Source organism: Channa argus, unplaced genomic scaffold (assembly GCF_033026475.1).
Source record: "Channa argus isolate prfri unplaced genomic scaffold, Channa argus male v1.0 Contig011, whole genome shotgun sequence".
NCBI classification, from domain to species: Eukaryota; Metazoa; Chordata; class Actinopteri; order Anabantiformes; family Channidae; genus Channa; species Channa argus.
This window is the reverse complement of record NW_027125230.1, coordinates 595,898-612,796: the sequence shown is the minus strand read 5'-3', so window position 1 is coordinate 612,796 and position 16,899 is coordinate 595,898. Positions and strand designations below refer to the sequence as shown.

Here is a 16,899-nt window from a genome sequence, read left to right as displayed (position 1 = left end):
TTCTCTCTGCTCTTTGTGATCAAAGTGAGTTTGTGGTGGACATCATTGAGTGGTGGGAGCGCACTAAGTTAAAAATCAAGAAGCGCTGCATCGCATTGAGCAGAGAGAAAAGACAAAGAGAGAAAAGAGGGGAGGATGAGCTGAGGGACCGCCTGAAAAAGGAGCTTGAGTTGGTTGAGGCTGGGTGTGGACATCCGTTGGAGACGTATCTCGTGCTGAGGGAGCAGTTGAGACAGTTGGATGAGAGAAAATGCAGGGGTGCAATGATCCGCAGCAAAGCGCAGCATATGTTGAAAGGTGAGCGCTGTACTGCATTTTTTCTGGGCCTGGAAAAGAGGAAACAGTCCAAAACATATATTTCTGAAATAAAGGACTCGGAGGGTAACACACATACTGATTCAGTGGATATTTTACAAACCGTGCAAGATTTTTATTCCAGTTTATTTAGTAGGCAAGAGATTTCACAGATAAAGTTAAATCAAGTACTTGGGAAAATTAGCTGCTCCCTCAGTCACGAGGATGCGGCTTTATGTGATGAAAACATCCAGTTAGAAGAAGTGAAAGAGGCAATCTTAGCCCTGAATACATCAAGGAGCCCAGGTTCGGACGGTCTCTCAGCTGAATTCTACCAGCATTTCAGTCACCTGCTGGCCCCTGTCCTCTGTAGGCTGTTTTTTGCCATACAGGAGGAGGGCAGATGTGCAGAGTCCTTCCTGAGGGGAGTGATCACTCTTGTGTATAAAAATAAAGGGGAAAAATCTGACCTAGCGAACTATAGACCAATCAGCCTGCTCAACACTGACTATAAGATCCTGACTAAGGTACTGGGTTTTAGGCTCAAAGGAGTGATCGGCTCGATAATTGGGCCTACCCAGACTTACAGTATTCCGGGGAGGGATATTTCTGACTGCATCCTGTCAACAAAGTTGTCTTTCGAAAATCTAATGATGACAGGGGGCATATACCTCAGTGTTGATTTGGAGAAGGCATTTGACAGGGTCAGTCATGAGTTTCTCTTTGGATGTCTGGGGGTTTTTGGGTTTGGCCCAATTTTTCGAGAATGGGTGAAGTTGTTGTACAGCCGGGCTACTAGTGTCGTGAAATGTAACGGCCTCTTAACAGATCCTTTCCCCCTAGAGAGATCAGTGAGGCAGGGATGTCCGCTGTCTGCCATGCTATATGCAATTGTAGCAGAGCCTCTTGCGCAATGCATCTTAACCGATCCGCTTATCAAGGGGATAACATCTCCCAAAGGCAATGAGTTCAGAATAGCTCAGTATGCCGATGATATAAGCATTATGGTTAAAGATGGTGAGAGTTTGCAACAGGTGCTAAAGCACCTTGAAGCATATGAGCAGGCGGCGGGAGCCCGAGTGAATAGGGAGAAATCCAGCCTTATTTGTGGGCCCGGGTCTGCTCTAGGGGATGTGGGTCTGAATTTTAAAAGGGGTGAGACGGAGGTCAAGCTGCTTGGAATATATATTTGTCCTCAGCCGCTGGTCAGCGTCCGCAAAACCTGGGAGGAGAGGCTTGCGTGGTGTAGGTCCAGGCTGGGACTGTGGAAGATGAGAGGTCTTGGGCTGAAGGGAAGAGTGGTCATTTTAAACTCTATAATAGTGCCGGGGCTGGTCTATGCCATGCAGGTCTGTCACCTGCCGGGCGATGTACTGTCCGGACTGTGCAGCGCTATCAGTGGCTTCTTGTGGAAAGGCAAGGCCTTTACTATTGCGCACAAGACACTAGTTGGGCCATACGAAAAAGGGGGTTTGAATCTCTGCGATTTGAAAACTAAATTAGTATCTTTAAGACTAAAACTTTTTAAAAAATGGCTATGTGATAAAACTGATTATATTTGGAAGGACTATTTCGATGCAGAGATAAGGAGGAGGGGTGAGTGTGGGGAGTATAACTTATGCAGCAGTGCGCTGGCACGGCCTGTGGCAGATGCGGACCCACTTTTCCAGGAGGCCGCTGAGGCGTGGGTTCAGGTCTTGCCTCATCTAGAGTGCAAAATGTTTTCGAAAGAAGATGTACTTAAACAGCCAATCTTTGGGAACCCGCGTCTCGGTGGCCGGGAGAGATTGCTGGTTGGCCGGGGTGCCTTAAATGGGGCGTTTAACCAAATTGGGGAGGTTCTGGACCAGACAGGGGCCTTAAACCCTCTGGAAGTCCTTAAGAAAGTAAGAAGGAAAGGTGTGAACATCAGATGGACCAAGGTGTTACAATTCTGTACAGACATCGGTCAGAGAATGCCACTGGAATGGAGGGAGAAGTTGCAGGAAGCAGACGGTGGGCTGGTGGGGGATGGCAGAATTGATTTTTCACTCTCCGGTGATTGCAAAAATAGGGAATTTAAAGACTTACAGTCAAAATTTTGGTACAAGGTTCTAATTGACAAAATATTCAAACAGCCCACAGCAAACTCCTCATGGTCTCATGTGTTCCCTACCCGACCCACTTCTTCAATATGGACTAATATGCATGATAAATGGCTTCCCCCTGCAATAGCAAACTCAAACTTCCTGCTGCGTCACAGAAGGGTGCTGGTTTCTGTCGTCCTCCACCAGATTAGTAAGAGCACGTATGCTAGAACTTGTCCGGTCTGTAGGGTGGAAGATGAAGATTTTAACCACTTGTTGTTGTACTGTGAGGTCATACAAAAATTCAGGAATTGGGTAAAAAGTCTATTAAGAAATAAGTGTAAGGTGACTGGTTTGGAAGGTGAGGCATGGGATTGGGTGTGGTGTTTTGGGTTAGTGAAGGGACATACAAAAATAAATGTGGGATTAGTGAATTTTTTGTTGAGCGTAGCTCGTCATGTTGTGTATATAGCCAGAAATTATGCATTGTATGATGGGAAAAAGATGAGGAGGGTGTTGGTTTTTCAAAATATGGTGTCACATTATTTGGGTATTCTGTTTTCGCTTGATAATGAGGGGTTTCTTATTAAATGGGGGGTTAAAAATGATTTATGTGTGTAAGATGGGGAGGGTAGAATGCACTTTGATTTTGGGTGATCTTTTATTTGACCTATTATTATATGAGTATATGTATTGGTATGTATTTGTGTGTATATATATATATATATATATATATGTATATATGTATATGTATGTGTATGTGTAGATGTAAATATATATAGGTACGGGTACATGAATGTATGTGTGTATAATGTATGCGTGTGTGTGTATATTTGTATGTATGTTTGTATGTATATATGTATGTATATGTATATAGATAGGGATATATATAAAGAGGTAGATGTGTGTAAATGTATGGGTATTTATATATATATATATAGATAGATAGATAGATAGATATGGATAGATATATGACATGTTTATAATGTTATCCCCCTATATTTATAAATATATGTATTTACATTAGAGAAATAGATCTTGCTTTAAGTTGTTTAATTTAGTTGAAAGAACTATGGATGTAATGTTTTGTTGATTTATCTCTGTATATACCTAATTTCTTTTTGTAGAGTGTATTTTTGATAATAAAAAGATAAAAAAAAAAAAAAAAAAAAATAAGCGCCCGATCCCGTCCGATCTCGGCAGCCAAATAGGGCCGGGCCTTGTTAGTACTTGGTAGGAAGAACGCCTGGGAATACCAGGTGCTGTAAGCTTTTTTGCTTGGGTTTACGGGCAGCACAAGCTGGTGTTACTGCCTATTTATTCATAGAAATTGTTCTATATTTTCATCAAATTTTGTTCTTTCATTGCTGTTTTGCTACTTTATTGGTTTGCCAACCATCGTGCTTCATTACTAGTAGACCATGTTACGGTCCTGGCCATATGTGTTGTTTTTATTTTCTTGTTCTTATAGGTGCCCTGCCTGATTGGCCGGATTGGGGGGCAGTACAGGAAGCTGATTGGTCCATCCTACACTTCCTGGAGTTTTAAAAGTACGGTTCCCAACAGCTAGCGAGGCTCTTTCTGGCATCAGCACCTGTTTGCTGTTCTTGGTTTCCAAACCTTATTTAGCATTTTTGAATTGTTAGGTTTTGTGCCGTGGTTTTGTTTATAAATTGTATATTTTGTAAATAGTATTAAATCTGTAGGGGTGAACTGCCATTTTCTTTGGACTGTTTTCACATTAGGGAGTTAGGGTTAGCGACTGTCTTTTGGTTTGTTTATTTCTATCAGGCTAGCTAGCACTTTCTGTGGGAAATGGCTTATTTTGTTTATTGTGTTGGCCTTGGTTCGCCCTGAGTTGTAGTGTCATGTTTTGTTTGACACTTTCTTTCGTTTAAAATAAATATCATTCTGTTGGAACATCTCGATCCTGGATTTTGGTTTGGGGATCGGAGAGGGAACATGCTAATTTATCTTTGTATGTTGCACCCTGACCCCCTAGACAGGGGCGTAACAGACCAGTACAGTTATAGTACTTTGTACTTTGCCACATTTATCTTCTTCTTAGCAAGTGTCATGCATTCTGCTTCTCCAGCGTTTTTAAGAGCTGTTGATGATGTCAAATGCAGCTTACGGCCACACCGCTCTCTAAGCGCCCGATCTCGTCCGATCTCGGCAGCCAAATAGAGCCGGGCCTGGTTAGTACTTGGTAGGAAGACCGCCTAGGAATACCAGGTGCTGTAAGCTTTTTTGCTTGGGTTTACGGGCAGCACAGCCTGGTGTTACTGCCGATTTATTCATAGAAATTGTTCTATATTTTCATTAAATTTTGTTCTTTCATTGCTGTTTTGCTACTTTATTGGTTTGTCAACCATCGTGCTTCTTTACTACTAGACCAGTACCGTTTTAGTACTTTGCCACATTTATCTTCTTCTTAGCAAGTGTCATGCATTCTGCTTCTCCAGCGTTTTTAAGAGCTGTTGATGATGTCAAATGCAGCTTACGGCCACACCGCTCTCTAAGCGCCCGATCTCGTCCGATCTCGGCAGCCAAATAGAGCCGGGCCTGGTTAGTACTTGGTAGGAAGACCGCCTGGGAATACCAGGTGCTGTAAGCTTTTTTGCTTGGGTTTACGGGCAGCACAAGCTGGTGTTACTGCCTATTTATTCATAGAAATTGTTCTATATTTTCATCAAATTTTGTTCTTTCATTGCTGTTTTGCTACTTTATTGGTTTGCCAACCATCGTGCTTCATTACTAGTAGACCATGTTACGGTCCTGGCCATATGTGTTGTTTTTATTTTCTTGTTCTTATAGGTGCCCTGCCTGATTGGCCGGATTGGGGGGCAGTACAGGAAGCTGATTGGTCCATCCTACACTTCCTGGAGTTTTAAAAGTATGGTTCCCAACAGCTAGCGAGGCTCTTTCTGGCATCAGCACCTGTTTGCTGTTCTTGGTTTCCAAACCTTATTTAGCATTTTTGAATTGTTAGGTTTTGTGCCGTGGTTTTGTTTATAAATTGTATATTTTGTAAATAGTATTAAATCTGTAGGGGTGAACTGCAATTTTCTTTGGACTGTTTTCACATTAGGGAGTTAGGGTTAGCGACTGTCTTTTGGTTTGTTTATTTCTATCAGGCTAGCTAGCACTTTCTGTGGGAAATGGCTTATTTTGTTTATTATGTTGGCCTTGGTTCGCCCTGAGTTGTAGTGTCATGTTTTGTTTGACACTTTCTTTCGTTTAAAATAAATATCATTCTGTTGGAACATCTCGATCCTGGATTTTGGTTTGGGGATCGGAGAGGGAACATGCTAATTTATCTTTGTATGTTGCACCCTGACCCCCTAGACAGGGGCGTAACAGACCAGTACAGTTATAGTACTTTGTACTTTGCCACATTTATCTTCTTCTTAGCAAGTGTCATGCATTCTTCTTCTCTAGCGTTTTTAAGAGCTGTTGATGATGTCAAATGCAGCTTACGGCCACACCGCTCTCTAAGCGCCCGATCTCGTCCGATCTCGGCAGCCAAATAGAGCCGGGCCTGGTTAGTACTTGGTAGGAAGACCGCCTGGGAATACCAGGTGCTGTAAGCTTTTTTGCTTGGGTTTACGGGCAGCACAAGCTGGTGTTACTGCCTATTTATTCATAGAAATTGTTCTATATTTTCATCAAATTTTGTTCTTTCATTGCTGTTTTGCTACTTTATTGGTTTGCCAACCATCGTGTTTCATTACTAGTAGACCATGTTACGGTCCTGGCCATATGTGTTGTTTTTATTTTCTTGTTCTTATAGGTGCCCTGCCTGATTGGCCGGATTGGGGGGCAGTACAGGAAGCTGATTGGTCCATCCTACACTTCCTGGAGTTTTAAAAGTACGGTTCCCAACAGCTAGCGAGGCTCTTTCTGGCATCAGCACCTGTTTGCTGTTCTTGGTTTCCAAACCTTATTTAGCATTTTTGAATTGTTAGGTTTTGTGCCGTGGTTTTGTTTATAAATTGTATATTTTGTAAATAGTATTAAATCTGTAGGGGTGAACTGCCATTTTCTTTGGACTGTTTTCACATTAGGGAGTTAGGGTTAGCGACTGTCTTTTGGTTTGTTTATTTCTATCAGGCTAGCTAGCACTTTCTGTGGGAAATGGCTTATTTTGTTTATTGTGTTGGCCTTGGTTCGCCCTGAGTTGTAGTGTCATGTTTTGTTTGACACTTTCTTTCGTTTAAAATAAATATCATTCTGTTGGAACATCTCGATCCTGGATTTTGGTTTGGGGATCGGAGAGGGAACATGCTAATTTATCTTTGTATGTTGCACCCTGACCCCCTAGACAGGGGCGTAACAGACCAGTACAGTTATAGTACTTTGTACTTTGCCACATTTATCTTCTTCTTAGCAAGTGTCATGCATTCTACTTCTCCAGCGTTTTTAAGAGCTGTTGATGATGTCAAATGCAGCTTACGGCCACACCGCTCTCTAAGCGCCCGATCTCGTCCGATCTCGGCAGCCAAATAGAGCCGGGCCTGGTTAGTACTTGGTAGGAAGACCGCCTGGGAATACCAGGTGCTGTAAGCTTTTTTGCTTGGGTTTACGGGCAGCACAAGCTGGTGTTACTGCCTATTTATTCATAGAAATTGTTCTATATTTTCATCAAATTTTGTTCTTTCATTGCTGTTTTGCTACTTTATTGGTTTGCCAACCATCGTGCTTCATTACTAGTAGACCATGTTACGGTCCTGGCCATATGTGTTGTTTTTATTTTCTTGTTCTTATAGGTGCCCTGCCTGATTGGCCGGATTGGGGGGCAGTACAGGAAGCTGATTGCTCCATCCTACACTTCCTGGAGTTTTAAAAGTGCGGTTCCCAACAGCTAGCGAGGCTCTTTCTGGCAGCAGCACCTGTTTGCTGTTCTTGCTTTCCAAACCTTATTTAGCATTTTTGAATTGTTAGGTTTTGTGCCGTGGTTTTGTTTATAAATTGTATATTTTGTAAATATTATTAAATCTGTAGGGGTGAACTGCCATTTTCTTTGGACTGTTTTCACATTAGGGAGTTAGGGTTAGCGACTGTCTTTTGGTTTGTTTATTTCTATCAGGCTAGCTAGCACTTTCTGTGGGAAATGGCTTATTTTGTTTATTATGTTTGCCTTGGTTCGCCCTGAGTTGTAGTGTCATGTTTTGTTTGACACTTTCTTTCGTTTAAAATAAATATCATTCTGTTGGAACATCTCGATCCTGGATTTTGGTTTGGGGATCGGAGAGGGAACATGCTAATTTATCTTTGTATGTTGCACCCTGACCCCCTAGTCAAGTTAAGTGGCTTTTATTGTTATTTCTACTATACACAGTTGTTCACAGTACACAGTTGAAACGAGATAACGTTCCTCCAAGAACCAAGGTGCTACAAACAACACAAGTTATAATAAAGTGCATCGAGTGCAACCAAGTGCAAACAGTGCAGACGAAAAAACAGTACAGACGTACAGTGTAGACAGACAACACAAGTAACACAGGACAGGACACAAGACACAAGACCCAAGACAGTGCCGACCAGTAAACCTACTGTATACTATTTTACAGTACAGTACAGTTCAGTTAAGTGTGCTAGGGGTGTTAAAAAAAATAGCAGCATGTAAACGGTATAGTGCATTTAAATGTCCAGCATGTAAAAAATGTGCAATTGCATTGGAATGTGCAAAAAAAACCAGCAGGTAAACAGTGTAGTGCAGTAAATGTAGAATGATAAAAGTAAATAAATAATAAATAAGTGGTGGTGGAATGAGATGAGTAGTGAGTGATGAGAATGTGCTGAGTTCGGTTTGCAGTGTGTTTAAGTTCTATTTCAGTTCTGTGTGTTGAGGAGCCTGATGGCTTGTGGGAAAAAACTGTTGCATAGTCTGGATGTGGTGGCCCGAATGCTTCGGAACCTCTTTCCTGATGGCAGGAGTGTGAAGAGTGTGTGTGATGGGTGTGTGCGGTCGTCCACAATGCTGTTGGCTTTGCGGATGCAGCGTGTGGTGTAAATGTGCATGATAGAGGGCAGAGAGACTCCGATGATCTTCTCAGCTGTCCTCACTATCCTCTGTAGGGTCTTGCGATCCACGACGGTGCAGTTCCCAAACCAGGCAGTGATGCAGCTGCTCAGGATGCTCTCAATGGTCCCTCTGTAGAACATGGTCAGGATGGGGGGAGGGAGATGGGCTTTCCTCAGCCTTCTCAGGAAGTAGAGACGCTGCTGGGCCTTCTTGGTGATGGAGCTGGTGTTGACTGACCAGGTGAGGTTGTCCGCCAGATGAACACCAAGGAATTTGGTGCTCTTGACTATCTCCACTGAGGATCCATCGATGATCAATGGAGAATGGTCACCCTGTGCTCTCCTGAAGTCCACAACCATCTCTTTAGTTTTGTCAACGTTCAGAGACAGGTTGTTTGCTCCACACCAGGCTGTTAATCGTTGCACCTCCTCTCTGTAGGCTGACTCGTCGTTCTTGCTGATTAAACCCATCACGGTCGTGTCATCAGCAAACTTGACTATGTGGTTTGAGCTGTGCATTGCTACACAGTCGTGCGTCAGCAGAGTGAACAGCAGAGGGCTGAGCACACAGCCCTGAGGGGCTCCAGTGCTCAGTGTGGTGGTGCTGGAGATGTTGTTCCCGATCCGGACTGACTGGGGTCTTCCAGTCAGGAAGTCCAGAATCCAGTTGCAGAGGGAGGTGTTCAGGCCCAGTATGCTCAATTTCTCAGTCAGGTGCTGAGGGATGATTGTGTTGAATGCTGAGCTGAAGTCAATGAACAGCATTCGTACGTATGAGTCCTTACTGTCCAGGTGGGTGAGGGCCAGATGGAGGGTCGTGGAGATGGCATCGTCCGTGGAACGATTTGGACGATACGCAAACTGCATGGGGTCCAGGGAGGTTGGGAGTTGGGTCTTAATGTGCCTCATGACGAGCCTCTCGAAGCACTTCATCACGATGGGTGTGAGCGCGACGGGACGGTAGTCATTGAGGCAGGAGACAGTAGACTTCTTAGGCACAGGCACGATGGTCGTTGCCTTGAGGCACGTAGGAACAACGTTGCTGCTCAGGGAGATGTTGAAGATGTCTGTGAAGACATCCGCTAGCTGTTCTGCGCACTCCCTGAGCACTCTGCCAGGAATGTTGTCTGGTCCAGCAGACTTCCGTGGGTTAACTCTGCATAGAGTTTTCCTCACTTCAGCTGTGGTTAGACAGAGCACCTGGTCACTGGGAGGTGGAGTGGACTTCCTCGCCTTCACGTTGTTCTGTGCCTCAAACCGGGCGTAGAAGTGGTTCAGCGCATCTGGGAGGGAGGCGTCGCGGTCACAATCAGGTGAAGTTGTCTTGTAGTTCGTGATCGCCTGGATGCCCTGCCACATGCGCCGGGTGTCTCCGCTGTCTTCGAAGTGGTCGTGGATTTTCTTTGAGTGTGCGCGCTTTGCCTCTCTAATGGCACGGGACAGTTTGGCCCTTGCTGTTCTCAAGGCCGTCTTGTCCCCTGTTCTGAAGGCAGCGTCTCTTTGTTTCAGCAGCGCCCACACATTGGCATTTATCCACGGCTTCCTGTTGGAGCGTGTAGTGATGGTCTTGGAGATGGTCACATCGTCAACGCACTTGCTGATGTAGCTGGTTACTGTTGACGTGTATTCCTCCAAGTTGATGGAATCGCCGTTGGTTGCGGCCTCCCTAAACATGTCCCAGTCAGTGCACTCAAAACAGTCTTGAAGAGCAGAAGTAGCTCCTGCTGGCCAGGTTTTCACCTGTTTCAGAACCGGTTTAGAGCGTCTGACGAGCGGTCTGTATGCTGGAATTAGCATAACCGAGATGTGGTCTGAGTAGCCGAGATGGGGGCGGGGCTCCGCACGATACGCGCCGGGGATGTTTGTGTAAACAAGATCCAGCGTGTTCCCTCCTCTTGTTGCAAAGTCCACATGCTGATGAAGTTTAGGGAGCACAGTCCTGAGATTCGCATGGTTGAAATCTCCGGCAATAATAAACAGTCCGTCGGGGTGAGCGTTCTGCAGGTCGCTAATAGCACCGTAGAGTTCACACAGTGCCTCCTTAGCATTAGCGCTGGGGGGAATGTACACTCCGACAATGAAAACAGTGGTGAATTCCCGTGGTAAATAGAACGGTCTGCATCTAACAGTCACAAACTCCACTAGCGATGAGCAGAAACGTGAGACAAGCACAGAGTTCTTGCACCACTCCGTGTTGATGTAAACACACACGCCACCACCGCGAGTCTTACCGCACAGAGCAGCGTTTCTGTCGGCGCGAAACACGGTTAGCCCGTCTAGCTGGATGGCGGCTTCCGGAACTCTGTCACTGAGCCACGTCTCCGTGAAAACAAAGATGCAGCAGTCTCTGAATTCTCGCCGCGTGGTCCGCTGGAGTCGGATTTAGTCTAGTTTATTGTCCAGGGAGCAGACGTTGGAGAGGAGAATGGACGGTAGAGCCGGCCGGCTAGGGTTAGCATTTAGCCTAGCACGGACACCCGCCCGCTTGCCGCGCTTCCGCTTCCTCGAGCAGCGATTCCGACGTCCCCTCACCTGGCCACCGGCGTCAGGTGACACCGAGGGCTGGGGGCCTGGTATTTGTCGCTGGGGTCGTAGCAAGCCGAGGTCGCGAAGGTTACCAATTACTTCCTCGTGCAGATTATTGTATGTATGAACCCTGTGCCGCAGCAATGTCTGGCGGTCGTAAACATGAACACAGCTGACTGTGGTGTCCATGTACTGTAAAGGGTCTGGCTAAATACGGCAAAAACACCATTTGTTGGATCCGGAGAGGCCGCTGCGAGCTACTGCCGCGCCGCCATCTTGTTCCACAGCCTAGACAGGGGCGTAACAGACCAGTACAGTTATAGTACTTTGTACTTTGCCACATTTATCTTCTTCTTAGCAAGTGTCATGCATTCTGCTTCTCCAGCGTTTTTAAGAGCTGTTGATGATGTCAAATGCAGCTTACGGCCACACTGCTCTCTAAGCGCCCGATCCCGTCCGATCTCGGCAGCCAAATAGGGCCGGGCCTTGTTAGTACTTGGTAGGAAGACCGCCTGGGAATACCACGTGCTGTAAGCTTCTTTGCTTGGGTTTACGGGCAGCACAAGCTGGTGTTACTGCCTATTTATTCATAGAAATTGTTCTATATTTTCATCAAATGTTGTTCTTTCATTGCTGTTTTGCTACTTTATTGGTTTGCCAACCATCGTGCTTCATTACTAGTAGACCATGTTACGGTCCTGGCCATATGTGTTGTTTTTATTTTCTTGTTCTTATAGGTGCCCTGCCTGATTGGCCGGATTGGGGGGCAGTACAGGAAGCTGATTGGTCCATCCTACACTTCTTGGAGTTTTAAAAGTACGGTTCCCAACAGCTAGCGAGGCTCTTTCTGGCATCAGCACCTGTTTGCTGTTCTTGGTTTCCAAACCTTATTTAGCATTTTTGAATTGTTAGGTTTTGTGCCGTGGTTTTGTTTATAAATTGTATATTTTGTAAATAGTATTAAATCTGTAGGGGTGAACTGCCATTTTCTTTGGACTGTTTTCACATTAGGGAGTTAGGGTTAGCGACTGTCTTTTGGTTTGTTTATTTCTATCAGGCTAGCTAGCACTTTCTGTGGGAAATGGCTTATTTTGTTTATTATGTTGGCCTTGGTTCGCCCTGAGTTGTAGTGTCATGTTTTGTTTGACACTTTCTTTCGTTTAAAATAAATATCATTCTGTTGGAACATCTCGATCCTGGATTTTGGTTTGGGGATCGGAGAGGGAACATGCTAATTTATCTTTGTATGTTGCACCCTGACCCCCTAGACAGGGGCGTAACAGACCAGTACAGTTATAGTACTTTGTACTTTGCCACATTTATCTTCTTCTTAGCAAGTGTCATGCATTCTGCTTCTCCAGCGTTTTTAAGAGCTGTTGATGATGTCAAATGCAGCTTACGGCCACACCGCTCTCTAAGCGCCCGATCCCGTCCGATCTCGGCAGCCAAATAGGGCCGGGCCTTGTTAGTACTTGGTAGGAAGACCGCCTGGGAATACCACGTGCTGTAAGCTTCTTTGCTTGGGTTTACGGGCAGCACAAGCTGGTGTTACTGCCTATTTATTCATAGAAATTGTTCTATATTTTCATCAAATTTTGTTCTTTCATTGCTGTTTTGCTACTTTATTGGTTTGCCAACCATCGTGCTTCATTACTAGTAGACCATGTTACGGTCCTGGCCATATGTGTTGTTTTTATTTTCTTGTTCTTATAGGTGCCCTGCCTGATTGGCCGGATTGGGGGGCAGTACAGGAAGCTGATTGGTCCATCCTACACTTCCTGGAGTTTTAAAGGTACCGTTCCCAACAGCTAGCGAGGCTCTTTCTGGCATCAGCACCTGTTTGCTGTTCTTGGTTTCCAAACCTTATTTAGCATTTTTGAATTGTTAGGTTTTGTGCCGTGGTTTTGTTTATAAATTGTATATTTTGTAAATAGTATTAAATCTGTAGGGGTGAACTGCCATTTTCTTTGGACTGTTTTCACATTAGGGAGTTAGGGTTAGCGACTGTCTTTTGGTTTGTTTATTTCTATCAGGCTAGCTAGCACTTTCTGTGGGAAATGGCTTATTTTGTTTATTATGTTGGCCTTGGTTCGCCCTGAGTTGTAGTGTCATGTTTTGTTTGACACTTTCTTTCGTTTAAAATAAATATCATTCTGTTGGAACATCTCGATCCTGGATTTTGGTTTGGGGATCGGAGAGGGAACATGCTAATTTATCTTTGTATGTTGCACCCTGACCCCCTAGACAGGGGCGTAACAGACCAGTACAGTTATAGTACTTTGTACTTTGCCACATTTATCTTCTTCTTAGCAAGTGTCATGCATTCTGCTTCTCCAGCGTTTTTAAGAGCTGTTGATGATGTCAAATGCAGCTTACGGCCACACCGCTCTCTAAGCGCCCGATCCCGTCCGATCTCGGCAGCCAAATAGGGCCGGGCCTTGTTAGTACTTGGTAGGAAGACCGCCTGGGAATACCACGTGCTGTAAGCTTCTTTGCTTGGGTTTACGGGCAGCACAAGCTGGTGTTACTGCCTATTTATTCATAGAAATTGTACTATATTTTCATCAAATTTTGTTCTTTCATTGCTGTTTTGCTACTTTATTGGTTTGCCAACCATCGTGCTTCATTACTAGTAGACCATGTTACGGTCCTGGCCATATGTGTTGTTTTTATTTTGTTGTTCTTATAGGTGCCCTGCCTGATTGGCCGGATTGGGGGGCAGTACAGGAAGCTGATTAGTCCATCCTACACTTCCTGGAGTTTTAAAAGTACGGTTCCCAACAGCTAGCGAGGCTCTTTCTGGCATCAGCACCTGTTTGCTGTTCTTGGTTTCCAAACCTTATTTAGCATTTTTGAATTGTTAGGTTTTGTGCCGTGGTTTTGTTTATAAATTGTATATTTTGTAAATAGTATTAAATCTGTAGGGGTGAACTGCCATTTTCTTTGGACTGTTTTCACATTAGGGAGTTAGGGTTAGCGACTGTCTTTTGGTTTGTTTATTTCTATCAGGCTAGCTAGCACTTTCTGTGGGAAATGGCTTATTTTGTTTATTATGTTGGCCTTGGTTCGCCCTGAGTTGTAGTGTCATGTTTTGTTTGACACTTTCTTTCGTTTAAAATAAATATCATTCTGTTGGAACATCTCGATCCTGGATTTTGGTTTGGGGATCGGAGAGGGAACATGCTAATTTATCTTTTTATGTTGCACCCTGACCTCCTAGACAGGGGCGTAACAGACCAGTACAGTTATAGTACTTTGTACTTTGCCACATTTATCTTCTTCTTAGCAAGTGTCATGCATTCTGCTTCTCTAGCGTTTTTAAGAGCTGTTGATGATGTCAAATGCAGCTTACGGCCACACCGCTCTCTAAGCGCCCGATCTCGTCCGATCTCGGCAGCCAAATAGAGCCGGGCCTGGTTAGTACTTGGTAGGAAGACCGCCTGGGAATACCAGGTGCTGTAAGCTTTTTTGCTTGGGTTTACGGGCAGCACAAGCTGGTGTTACTGCCTATTTATTCATAGAAATTGTTCTATATTTTCATCAAATTTTGTTCTTTCATTGCTGTTTTGCTACTTTATTGGTTTGCCAACCATCGTGCTTCATTACTAGTAGACCATGTTACGGTCCTGGCCATATGTGTTGTTTTTATTTTGTTGTTCTTATAGGTGCCCTGCCTGATTGGCCGGATTGGGGGGCAGTACAGGAAGCTGATTGGTCCATCCTACACTTCCTGGAGTTTTAAAAGTACGGTTCCCAACAGCTAGCGAGGCTCTTTCTGGCATCAGCACCTGTTTGCTGTTCTTGGTTTCCAAACCTTATTTAGCATTTTTGAATTGTTAGGTTTTGTGCCGTGGTTTTGTTTATAAATTGTATATTTTGTAAAAAGTATTAAATCTGTAGGGGTGAACTGCCATTTTCTTTGGACTGTTTTCACATTAGGGAGTTAGGGTTAGCAACTGTCTTTTGGTTTGTTTATTTCTATCAGGCTAGCTAGCACTTTCTGTGGGAAATGGCTTATTTTGTTTATTATGTTGGCCTTGGTTCGCCCTGAGTTGTAGTGTCATGTTTTGTTTGACACTTTCTTTCGTTTAAAATAAATATCATTCTGTTGGAACATCTCGATCCTGGATTTTGGTTTGGGGATCGGAGAGGGAACATGCTAATTTATCTTTGTATGTTGCACCCTGACCTCCTAGACAGGGGCGTAACAGACCAGTACAGTTATAGTACTTTGTACTTTGCCACATTTATCTTCTTCTTAGCAAGTGTCATGCATTCTGCTTCTCTAGCGTTTTTAAGAGCTGTTGATGATGTCAAATGCAGCTTACGGCCACACCGCTCTCTAAGCGCCCGATCTCGTCCGATCTCGGCAGCCAAATAGAGCCGGGCCTGGTTAGTACTTGGTAGGAAGACCGCCTGGGAATACCAGGTGCTGTAAGCTTTTTTGCTTGGGTTTACGGGCAGCACAAGCTGGTGTTACTGCCTATTTATTCATAGAAATTGTTCTATATTTTCATCAAATTTTGTTCTTTCATTGCTGTTTTGCTACTTTATTGGTTTGCCAACCATCGTGCTTCATTACTAGTAGACCATGTTACGGTCCTGGCCATATGTGTTGTTTTTATTTTCTTGTTCTTATAGGTGCCCTGCCTGATTGGCCGGATTGGGGGGCAGTACAGGAAGCTGATTGGTCCATCCTACACTTCCTGGAGTTTTAAAAGTACGGTTCCCAACAGCTAGCGAGGCTCTTTCTGGCATCAGCACCTGTTTGCTGTTCTTGGTTTCCAAACCTTATTTAGCATTTTTGAATTGTTAGGTTTTGTGCCGTGGTTTGTTTATAAATTGTATATTTTGTAAATAGTATTAAATCTGTAGGGGTGGACTGCCATTTTCTTTTGATTGTTTTCTCTTGTTTTCACATTAGGGAGTTAGGGTTAGCGACTGTCTTTTGGTTTGTTTATTTCTATCAGGCTAGCTAGCACTTTCTGTGGGAAATGGCTTATTTTGTTTATTATGTTGGCCTTGGTTCGCCCTGAGTTGTAGTGTCATGTTTTGTTTGACACTTTCTTTCGTTTAAAATAAATATCATTCTGTTGGAACATCTCGATCCTGGATTTTGGTTTGGGGATCGGAGAGGGAACATGCTAATTTATCTTTGTATGTTGCACCCTGACCCCCTAGTCAAGTCAAGTGGCTTTTATTATCATTTCTACTATACACAGTTGTTCACAGTACACAGTTGAAACGAGATAACGTTCCTCCAAGAACCAAGGTGCTACAAACAACACAAGTTATAATAAAGTGCATCGAGTGCAACCAAGTGCAAACAGTGCAGACGAAAAAACAGTACAGACGTACAGTGTAGACAGACAACACAAGTAACACAGGACAGGACACAAGACACAAGACCCAAGACAGTGCCGACCAGTAAACCTACTGTATACTATTTTACAGTACAGTACAGTTCAGTTAAGTGTGCTAGGGGTGTTAAAAAAAATAGCAGCATGTAAACGGTATAGTGCATTTAAATGTCCAGCATGTAAAAAATGTGCAATTGCATTGGAATGTGCAAAAAAAAACAGCAGGTAAACAGTGTAGTGCAGTAAATGTAGAATGATAAAAGTAAATAAATAATAAATAAGTGGTGGTGGAATGAGATGAGTAGTGAGTGATGAGAATGTGCTGAGTTCGGTTTGCAGTGTGTTTAAGTTCTATTTCAGTTCTGTGTGTTGAGGAGCCTGATGGCTTGTGGGAAAAAACTGTTGCATAGTCTGGATGTGGTGGCTCGAATGCTTCGGAACCTCTTTCCTGATGGCAGGAGTGTGAAGAGTGTGTGTGCGGTCGTCCACAATGCTGTTGGCTTTGCGGATGCAGCGTGTGGTGTAAATGTGCATGATAGAGGGCAGAGAGACTCCGATGATCTTCTCAGCTGTCCTCACTATCCTCTGTAGGGTCTTGCGATCCGCGACGGTGCAGTTCCCAAACC

The 16,899-nt window shown here is 44.2% G+C and overlaps 9 pseudogenes; all 9 read left to right on the top strand.

The window, feature by feature from the left end:
• The first annotated feature begins 4,488 nt into the window (after nt 1–4,488).
• Nucleotides 4,489–4,607, top strand: LOC137112100 (5S ribosomal RNA; annotated as a pseudogene).
• A 251-nt stretch (nt 4,608–4,858) lies between these two features.
• LOC137111882 (5S ribosomal RNA) lies at nt 4,859–4,977 on the top strand (annotated as a pseudogene).
• Nucleotides 4,978–5,834: 857 nt separating this feature from the next.
• On the top strand, nt 5,835–5,953 carry LOC137111881 (5S ribosomal RNA; annotated as a pseudogene).
• An 857-nt stretch (nt 5,954–6,810) lies between these two features.
• LOC137111879 (5S ribosomal RNA) lies at nt 6,811–6,929 on the top strand (annotated as a pseudogene).
• A 4,402-nt stretch (nt 6,930–11,331) lies between these two features.
• LOC137111634 (5S ribosomal RNA) lies at nt 11,332–11,450 on the top strand (annotated as a pseudogene).
• Nucleotides 11,451–12,307: 857 nt separating this feature from the next.
• On the top strand, nt 12,308–12,426 carry LOC137111550 (5S ribosomal RNA; annotated as a pseudogene).
• An 857-nt stretch (nt 12,427–13,283) lies between these two features.
• Nucleotides 13,284–13,402, top strand: LOC137111549 (5S ribosomal RNA; annotated as a pseudogene).
• An 857-nt stretch (nt 13,403–14,259) lies between these two features.
• On the top strand, nt 14,260–14,378 carry LOC137111878 (5S ribosomal RNA; annotated as a pseudogene).
• An 857-nt stretch (nt 14,379–15,235) lies between these two features.
• Nucleotides 15,236–15,354, top strand: LOC137111877 (5S ribosomal RNA; annotated as a pseudogene).
• Nucleotides 15,355–16,899: the final 1,545 nt, after the last annotated feature.